Source organism: Manis javanica, chromosome 6 (assembly GCF_040802235.1).
Source record: "Manis javanica isolate MJ-LG chromosome 6, MJ_LKY, whole genome shotgun sequence".
NCBI classification, from domain to species: Eukaryota; Metazoa; Chordata; class Mammalia; order Pholidota; family Manidae; genus Manis; species Manis javanica.
In genome coordinates, this window is record NC_133161.1 from 123,206,164 (window position 1) to 123,217,500 (window position 11,337).

Here is an 11,337-nt window from a genome sequence, read left to right on the forward strand (position 1 = left end):
GTTTGGAGCAGATTGGAAAGAGAACATAATAACCCTAAGAAATCTACAAAAATAAGTAATTTTGCACAGTACAAGATCTGTTCACAAAAAACAGTTGATTTCTCTATAATATCATAAAATAGAAAATTAAATTTTAAAGTACTATTTAAATAACATTAAAATATATAAAATATTTAGAATAAATTTAATGAAGACTGTGAAAGACCTCTATAAAAACTGCAAAGAATTAGAAAGAATATTTAAATGTCACTTAAATAAATTATTTGGAAACCTCACTGTGGTCAAGATGTCAGTTGCCCCAAATTGGCCTATGAATTTAATACTGAAACTATATTTTTGTAACTGACAACTGGCTATAAAACTTGTATTGCAAACTGAAGAACCTAGAAAAGTAAAAACAATTTTGAGGGAAAAGGAAAAGTAATTTGAAGGACTCAAAACATTTTATTACAAGATATACTACAAAAAAGAAGAGAACATGGTATTTACAAACACATAAACAAGTAGACAAATGGAACAAAATGTGAGGTACAAATATTGAGGTATGCATATATATATATTAAATTGATTTTTGGAAAAGGCACCCAGGTAATAATGCAATGGGGGAATGGATAATCTTTTCAACCTTTAGTGCTGTAACTACCGGATATTTCTAAAGAAAAAAAAAATCTAACATTTTCTAAATCCACGAACACCACCAGATTTGAGATTAATAATAGATACAAATTTAAAAGCTAAAATAAATCTTATAGAAATAACATAGTAGAATATCTTGGTGTTCTTAGAACAAAAAGAAAACTCAGAAAATGAAATATTGATAATGGGGCTTAATGAAAGCTCAATAATTCTATTCTTCAAAACATATCATTAAGGAAATTAAAAGATAAGCCACAACTGAGAAAATACTCAACATACATATATCTCAGAAAGTACTTGTTTTCAGAGTGTGTTGAGATCTCTTATAAGTCCACATAGACAACTAACCAATAAAAGGGGGCAAAAATAATTGAAGAAGCATTTTTCAAAAATAAGATATGATTGTCCAAATGTATATGAAAAGATGATCAACATAATTTATCTTTATAAATTCACATTGAAACCAAGTCAAACTCTACAGAATAGCTAAAATAAAAAATACCATGTGTTATTGAGGATGTGAAGCACTTTGAAATGTCATTAATTTCTTTTAAAAATATACAGTAGTATAACAACATTGGAAAATAATTTAGTAGTTTCCTATAATTACATGCATATGCTCACTACATTATCTACCAATTTTATTACTGAAATTTTATCATATATATATATATAGGTATCACTCATTACAATAGTATACTCATAAAATACATAAAAAATGAATATATAGTATATGTGAGTGTGAGTGTATGTGTGTGTATATATATATTTATTCAATTTTGATGCTTGAGTATTTATAGCCAAAAACTAGAAGCAATTTATGTTCAACAGGAGAGTGAATAAAAAAATTATAGTATACCTGTATAGTAAAATACTACTCAGCAATCAAAAAGTAATGAACTTCTGAGTCACAGAACAATTCTGATGAACCCTTAAAATATTTTGCTAAGACAAAGAAGACAGAAGAAAAGAGTTTATGCAGTATGATTTCTTTTATGTGAAATTCTAAAACAAGCAAAGTAATCTGCAGTAACAGAAAGACCAAGATGAATGGTTGCCTGGGGTGATAGTGGGGGTGGGTATATGAGACTGAGCAAAAAAAAATGTTATAAAACATTCTGTAAAATAAAAATACTATATGCTATTATTGAAATGATAAGTATAGGAGTATTATATTTCTCAGTACTCACTGACCTGTACTTTTATTAAAACAAAATGTTGATAAAGAAAAAAATTTGAGTTACTCATTTTAAGTTCATACTTCCCATTCACTTTTTTTTGAACATCAAAGAACTGATGTTCAAAAAATTAAACCTTAAATTAAAAAATTAAAGCTTAAATTGAAAGCATTTAATATCTTGAAAAGTCTGTTTATTTCTTTATATGACTATCAAAAAAGTACCTGTGTATGTAAATAAACTTTTTGTTTGTACTTCTTAGATTTTCTTTGTATCTTTCTTGTTTTCCTCTCTATGCCTCAATTTTATTTTCTGTATTCTCTCCATATACATTCTCCATCTTCTTTCTTTCCTTTTGATCCTATTTCTCATGACACCAACCTTAATATAAAAGGACAGAGTATTTGTATCATCTGAATTACCTCACAGTGTATTGATAGAGTCTAACAAAATAGTGTAGTTCTTTAAGAAGTATATGTGCAACTTTTAATAATTATTTTTAATTTTTCCTTCATAAAGTAACCTCTCAGCTAACATTTTACTTATTATGTGAATTTTTTAAATTTCTGTAGGTAGTCAGTCTGAATAGGCATATAGAAAGGAATATTTTAACTGGTATTTTGTTGATTATATATTGAGATTTAAGAAACCTATTGAATGATTTTAAAATTCACACGTTCTTTTATTTTCTATTTTCATAAAACAATAACATAACCCTTTGACGAACTATCAATTACAATGTCTACTCTTTAAATATGCCATTATATCCTCATGAAAGTAACAAATCAAGCACATTATTCAGTTTAATGAAAGCAAGACACTATATTTTAGATCACTGTATTGAGCCAACATTAAACAATATTTTCTACCTTTCAATCAGTACATAATATGTAAAGAGTTCTTCATCAGTCTTCTGCAGGAGAAAATGTCATAAGATAAGAGTCAGTGTTCTTGCTTATGGCAAAGTAAAGCAGAAAAACCCAGCAGATGTCAAAATTTTATTGGTTTTCTTTAAACAAATTTACACAAGGAAAATTAGTTCTTATAAAGAAAAATCATCCTGGTTAGTCTTTTACACAGTCAATGACTTTAGGAGAACAAATTAATGGAGGGAGTATATTGCCTCTGCATATTTCTCTAAATGTCTTTGCTCTGGTAGTTAACTCCAGAGATTATGGAAGGAGTGGGTTTCCTAAATTACAACCAGTTGTTAGAAAAGAGTTTCATTATATGGTGTTAGAAAAAAATTTAATGTATATCTCTTTATTGCTAGTGTATCTTTTAATATTGCATATGTTAGAAACATCTGGAGAATCTTTTGAAGATTTTTTAGATATCCATATTTATTTTCTTATTGCTGATTATAATGAGTATGTCAGCAGTGTGTTAAAACCTTATGGAATGTACACCACATGTGTGGTGTCATAATGTTGAAAAAGTAAGAAAAAAACAGACAAAAGAAATTTAAAGATTTTTGAATACTTAAAGTCATAACCTATGGCAATCAACTTGTCAACAGAATTAAAGAAGAAAATGTCTTATATTTGAGTTTAATGCTGAATATAATTTTATGAAATGAGGAAATCATTGTGGAAACCAGTACAGGAATGTTCCAACATTAAAAGAAACAAGTCGACAAAGCACAAAATGATGTATGGGAAATACTGCAGATACTTTCAGTCCCCTGCACATATCCTTGGTCTTAGTTTTTTTTCAGTATGTGCTCATGGTTTCCTTCTAAAAACAACTGTGATTCTTTGAGGACTTTCTGTAGCCTCATAAACATGTGGGATCACCATCATTTACGCTGCATTCTACTGGCCAAAATAAATCAGAAAGCACTCCTAGGCTTAAGTCTTAGGAAAGTAAGACTATACTTTTTGATGGGAAGAGCTGCAAAAAAAAACACTGCATTTAGTGTAGATACAGAAGGGATTGGGGAACTGGGTTCATTTTTTCAACTATGCTAGCAAATCCAATCTCTGGCCCTAACTATTTGTGAGTGTTCTCATAGCTAAATATGCTCAGCCCCATCTCAGGATTACTGAAAATCACTTTCAATCATGACAGTAGTTTCAACGAACCAGTATGTCGTTTTCTACAACAGATCTGAATGTAGTTCTTCAGATGTGATTCCTTTGATTCAGACAACTATGAACTGAAAAGACAAATTATTGTCACCCTCACACTCTAATGCTCTATGTACAGTAATGAAACATGAACAAAGTACCAGCAGTAAACACTTCTATTTAAAAATTAAAGGAAAGTGAGGCACATAAATGTCACTCAATCAGAGCAATTCTGAAATTTCACCAGCTCATATTACTTAGTCTTCATCCTGCAGAGGAAGAAACTGGCCCTGGTCAGGGCCCTGCTCTTGGAGGACCTCCCAGTTACTGTTTTCAGTAGCTCTTGGCTGCACTGTCTGGGATGTATTTCCTCTTCTAACTTGACCACTTTTGAAATGGAAACTGGGAAGTATGCCTTTGACCAACTTCCTCAATCTTCTTCTAGTACACAGAAAATTGGAGGTCAAGGTGGGTTTGGTTATTTGTTTATTTGTTATTTTTTGAATTTTGAACAATTTCAGTGTGTTTAATAAAGGCTGATAGAACTTTTGATAACTCTCTAGAAAGTACTGTGGTCTGACCATAAATTTTATTTAAGCTGGCAACTCATTTTTAGACCACCTTCTCTTTCAGACTTAATCAGGCCTCTTTGGGCATAAACCAATGACTTTATAGCGTGGGCCAATGGCCTTGTGATTCCTAGAATTTTGATTTAGAAGAGTCTTTACTGGTACTACTTTAATTATTTCAGATGTCTTTAAAAGGGAAGGGTTTTGCAGTCACATCTTTGATTTGACCTTCAGGCAAAGCTTTTATCTTTCTAGTACCCTGGATGTGATGCTGGATTTGAAAAGATGAATATGAGAAATGGTTCTATTTTCCAACTTAGCGAGTTTTGGTTTCTCTATGTTTCTTCTAAATTCTGTTTACAAATTGAACAGCTTTTCTTAGCTCTTCTATTTCTTTTGTGACTTCACCCTATGAAAATAAAATGCAACTAGCCAGCATTTTCAACATTCTGACTAAAAATTTCATTACTCAATTCCAAAATTTCACAGGATATATTTCCTATATTTCAAGTTCCAACAGCAACTGTTTTACCAATTGTTTCAGGATTACACAATGGTTGCTGCCATTTTTCTAGTAATCTTCTCTAGCCCCAGCTAGAGCACAGTGCCAATGCCACATACACACTTGTATGGCAATACCTTTCTTCTAGGTTCAATTCTATACTAGATAGCTCTTACTGTATAACAAACTGTTACAAAATTCAGTAACTTCAGGCAATCTGCTTAAATCATACTCTAATTAATTTGTTTAAAATATGAATTTGTGGTTATCAGATTATTATAAATGTTTTTGCATAATGTAACAGATGGTTCAATATACAGTAGATCTGATGAGGAATAAGGAATTGTCTAAAGGAGACATACAAATAACAGTAAGACTAGCAAACAATATTAGGAATTTCATATGAAATCCTGATATCATTTATTCTATTTGTATATATGTATACACATATACAAATGAGAACTTTAACTGTATCAGACTTTCACCAAATTCAAAAGCAATACAATCATGGCAATAATAAAGCAGCATGTTTTAGGAAAAAGTGTGAATCAAGGATATAAAATCCATCAAAGCTTTCCCCCTTGGTATTAAGGCTATTACTAAAAATACAGTTGTAGACATAAAGAATTTAAATAACACTATACTCATGAGCTTTCTTGAAGGATATACTAGAGAATATACTCCTGCCAACCAGGTATGGAAAACTTCAGCCCAAGTATTGATGGTGGACATTCAATATAACTAAGTATAATTCTAATATCAGAACAAAGGTGGAGATCAATATGAAAAAAATATTTAGATGTTATAGGTTCTTATGAAGTGGAAATAATGAACATTTAAAAAAATGAGAGGTCAAAGGGTCTAGAACAAGGAGAGTAAAACATGTTTATTAATTGTGTAAATGATAAACTGGTGTCAGAAGGCAAAATGATATCCAGCTAGTAAAACTGATAGTAGTAAAGCCCATTGATAATATGAGATGCTGAATATATTTATGTATTTTTAAGAATGTAAAGTCACAGGTAAGGAAATTACCCTGTAATGTTACCACAATATATAGCATAGCTTTCATCAGGTAAAAGGAAATACCCAAGTTAGTCAAAGACTGTCTGTTGGAAAAGGTCTGAGATAACACTAATATTAGATAAACTAAAATGGTTGTTCTTTTTAGAGTGGGAAATTGTGAAATCCAGGTGGTAATTGGAATCCTGGCTAAATTCCATTCTATAGTGGTGCCTTTTCCTGGTTATTTCTTCAGTCATTATGTGAATAATTAGTTGGGATATATGTAGGAGCTTACAGAAACCTAAAACCTGCCAACCAGGTATGGAAAAACTTCAGCCCAAGTATTGATGGTGGACATTCAATATAACTAATTATAATTCTAATATCAGAACAAAGGTGGAGACCAATCTGTGAAGGTATTGTTGAAGGAGCCAAGAGAAAGTCCTGAGAAACCTCTCCTCAAAGCCCTGCCAAGACTGTGTATCGGAGGCGGTCCCATGAGGGTTTCAGAAGTCACCGCTGTCCTCCAAGACTAAAGGAGGCACAGTGGGTGGTCCCACATTATCTCCATTTAATTCACTATTTACTGCCTTTAAAATCCCGATGGATTGTGGAGGGTGGATACTATGCTTAATATTATATCTTCACAGAAATACATCAAAATAGCTTCTGATCCTTTATGTATGTCTACTGACCTGACAAATGCCTTCTTCTAAGTTCTCATCAGTGGAAAAGATCAAAGCAGTCCCTATTACATGGGAAGAACAATGAAGAACATGCTATTGCCTCAGGAACCACAGAGACCATTGATCATTTTTTAATTTTTCTATGGACACTGATTCACTGCAGTGATGAAAGAAAAAGTGAATATGGTAAATGTGAATTGGTAAATAGTCTGGGTGCCCTTTTAACACACGTCTACCAGAAAGTGAAGTACATAGAAAATTTACATCAAAGATCCCCTAAGATTATGGAGAAAAGCTAATTTGGACATTTCTGAAATAACTGCCATTTGAAAACAGCAAGAAATACCTCTTGGCATAGTTTTAGGGGTTTGTAAAGACTGAGCACCTGGCCGTTGATCATCAAATGAAGATGTGCCCAGGGCTGCCCCTCATGAACTTAGGACCATCAGTTCTCTGAGCCATAAGAATGAATAGACACAGCAGCAATCCATGGCATGGTACCTTTGAGATCATTCCCCAGACATTTCAGAGGATACAAAAATTTTCATGAGGAGGTGGCCCAGCTTCCCATATCACCTAATTCTCTTAAAGCAGCATCTCTCCTTCAGGGCACATCTGTTGCCTTATAGGAGGTTTTCTATGGCTCATGTTTAGAGGATAAAACATGCCTTAGTCCAATTTATGATATTGTCTTAGAACACTGGTGTAGCTTAACAATTTCCCCACTCACAAGATGGCTCTACCAATGACCTTAAAGGGAAGGATAGAGGGAAAATCCTCCATGTAAGTAGAGCTCTAAGTATTTCATTTAATAATATATTATATATGGTTGAAGTACACATATACACAGAATGCTGAGCAGGGAAAATGGCTTTGTTGGCTGGTGGCAGAAAGACTGGAAGATCAAAAACAGGGAAATATAGTTAAGAAGAAAGTGAATAGACTTATGGCAATAGGTGTGTAATAGGGAAACAGTTCTAGCTCATATTATTTGAAACCAGAAAGCATCCTCCACAAGGGGACACTCAGCAAAGTTCCTGTTTTACAGCACCAGAAAGCAATCAAAGGACAGGATGACTCCTGTGCACAGGAAACACTCTCTCCTCAGCCACTCCAAGGTTCTGTCCATGAGCCCCAACAGGAGTTACCACAGCAGAGGTGGTGGCTCTCTGCAGGCACAAAAGTATAGGCTTCTGCTTCCTAAGTTCTCTCTAGTCACACACATTGCTCAGTGTTCATTGGTAAGCTCAGTGTTCAGTCCTTCTGTATGGTATCATCCCTCAAAGAAATTAGCTAGCTATTTAACAGCAAAATTATTACATCACACCACACTTCTTCTAAACTGAAGGGTGCAACTTTTCCTTATCAGAATTGACAGCTACTCTGCACATTAATTTGCCTTTTAAGAACCTCAGCATTTCTGCCAGCACCTCCATGAAAGGGTTTGTAGATTATCTAATTTATTAAATTAAGTAATTTACTGACACATGCTACTGTATAACACCAATAAACTGATATTTTGGCACATGTGTTTCAATAATGGATTACTTTTCTTGGAACCAGGACCTCTAACATGCAGAGCTGAGAATTATGTATGCAGGAAGCAAAAATTCCCCAGATCAATCACTGAATAATGGCATGGAGGGAGGAGACCCACTTCTACCTCTTTGTTTATAGACTCAGGTGTTTTTACCTATTTGAGAATAGAACTACATAATATTTAGTAATTTAGCATAGCGTACATACTGTGCCCTAGAGGTTGGAACTATATAATTGTAGGTTGTTACCTCCAAGGTGGCACCTTAGCTATTCTTTCAGTAAATTTATTTTAGGCCAGGAGATTCTGCATGTTATGTCACATGTGATAAAGCCAGCACATCTCACTGCTACAAACCCACTCCCATACTCCCGTACTCACTGTAGTGAGATCCGGCTCTGATGCATCATTAAGTGAAATTTCTTGGTAGTAGACACAATAATCTTAAACTCTTAAATAGTGGCAAGTCCCCAAGAAGGCGTGCTGTCTGCCCCTAAACTTCCTAGAGCTTAGTGAATGAATCTTTCAGTCCTGAAGGGGAATCTGGCTGGTAAATCAGAGTGCCTAAATACGTACCTAAAGCTGAAATTTAAAACTACCACCTGGTTAATTTGTGTTTCTCAGGCTAGTAGTCCAGAAAACAAAGAAAGAAATTATTCCACTGGCAGAGGAAATCAACTGCAATTATAATGGGCTGCTAGGCTTGCTAGTGCACAATCGATGCATGTGTGAATTTGAGGTATTTGACGTGCTATTTCTTGTTGCTTCCACGCCTAATAAAAACGGTGAGTGGGAAATTGCAGGAAATAGAGTAATAAGTACAAGACAAGCGAGGACTTAGATCACCCAAGCTTGAAGGTTTACATCACATAATCAGAAAAACAAATTTTTCCACCTGCAGGCCTTATTGAGAGTGATTTGAGAGGAGAAGATATAGTAGAGAAATCAAGATGTCCTTGACTGTGAAGGACAGTTGGAGCAGTGGGATTAGCATGTCTTTCTAATTTTTGTGTATTAAGTCTTTTTAAGATCAAGAGATTTCACCCCTTCACGTCACTGCCTTAGGAATATTTTTACATAAAACATGAGCCCAGCGTGGTACAAGCAGTGGACTGCTTCAGGCTCCTTTAATACCTAGAACTGTGTCCTCCCAGTTCCCTACTCTGATTTCAGGTATTTTGATATCAACGGTTCCCTTGGAGGCCTGAACTCAGTTTGGTTTGACAGCATCTTGTCTCCAAGGTGAACATCTGCCTCGAATCCTCAGGATCTATAGACACTGCAGATAGTGGCAGAATTTGCACACACTACTTGCTGAGGAATTAGCATCCCAAGTGCCAGGACTCTACCAATGGGAGATGCTACACAATGCATAAATGTTTCACTATTTAGTCAAACAATCCTTAGAGACCTTCTTTATATATCCAGAAGGTCCTAGGCAAATTGTAACTTGCAACCCATTTTAAATAATGCCTTTTGATGTCAAGTTCTATATTATGAATTTCATAGTGAAATGTGTGTGAGTGTGTTAACCATAGTAACAATCTGAAAGTTGCGGTTTCATGAGTTCTGAGACTGTATGTAATTGTCTTGCCTTGACACATTGGAGAATTCTGAGGTTTTTGCTGTTTAAAAGCAACAACTTTTTTTCTACACTTCTAATTTGAGAATTTCATTTGCTCAATTGCTTCCTTGGTCTTTTCTTTGCTATTCTGCCCTTTGGTCTTAAGTATGGCATTGAAGGGAGACACCACTTTGAAGACTGACCCCTTTTGAAAGCAAAATACTAGTAGTCTTCATGCCATGTGCTGAACTCTCATCACTTCTGTACTCTCCTTTATCACTGCCTTGCAAAGAACACTCATTGAGTTCAAAGAAAGCTTTGACACGTGGATGAAGAAAAGGAGAAAGCATCAGGGATTGAACATCAAGCAGATATACATGCTACCCCTGTTTTCCTATTCTTTCTTCTCCTACCATTTAAAGTGAAACTATTTCATCCAGTGAAAAGCATACATTAAGCAGAGCAGCCTAAAAGTAAATCAAGAAAATTCTCTGGGTATTTAAATCTAGTCAAACAATCAAGAATTTATGCCATTTAGGATCTGTTCATGTAAATAGCATGTATTCATTTATTGACACCTTTCAGATCTGTACACATCTTTAGTAAAACATATTAACTGAAATATGAAGAAAAGATTCCTCAGAAAACTTGAAAGACAATTTTAAGTAAACACTGTGGTTATTTCTATAGAAAATATTTTCTACCTGTGAGTATTTTTTAAAATTTTGTTATCATTAATCTACAATTACATGAAGAACATTATGTTTACTAGGCTCTCCCCTTCACCAAGTCCTCCCCACAAACCTCATTAGTCACTGTCCATCAGCGTAGTAAGATGTTGTAGAATCACTACTTGTCTTCTCTGTGTTGCACAGCCCTCCCCATGCCCCCTTACTACATTATACATGCTAATCGTAATGCCCCCTTTCTTCTTCTCTGACCTTATCCCTCCTTTCCCTCCCATCCTCCCCACTCCCTTTCCCTTTGGTAACTGTTAGTCCATTCGTGGGTTCTGTGATTCTGCTGCTGTTTTGTTCCTTCAGTTTTTCTTTGTTCTTATACTCCACATGTGAGTGAAATCATTTGGTAATTGTCTTTCTCTGCCTGGCTTATTTCACTGAGCATAATACCCTCTAGCTCCATCTATGTTGTTGCAAATGGTTACCTGTGACTATTTTAACCTTTAACAATAGGGTTTATTTTTATCCCATTATATAAATTCAGAGCATTGAATAATTTAAATAAACTCACTTGAACTGGTCTTTTCCAGTTTAAATGCTGAATCTTTCTGAATGTCTCTTCCTCCCCTTCTTTTTAGAAAATATAGACACAGTGAGAAGGAGGTCATCTACAAGACCTAGAAAGAGTTCTTAGAAGAAACCAAATCTGCCAACACCCTGAATTTGGAGTTCTAGTCTCCAGAACTGCAAGAAAATCAAATTCTACTGTTTAAGCCACCCAGTAGAATTTTGTTATGACAGCTCTAGCAAGCTAATACATCTGGCCTGAGGTGTTTACTGATACACATCAAGTGAATACAAATTAAACCCATAACATCATAATCAAAGTGTGAGAATTCATAGGTCTGACA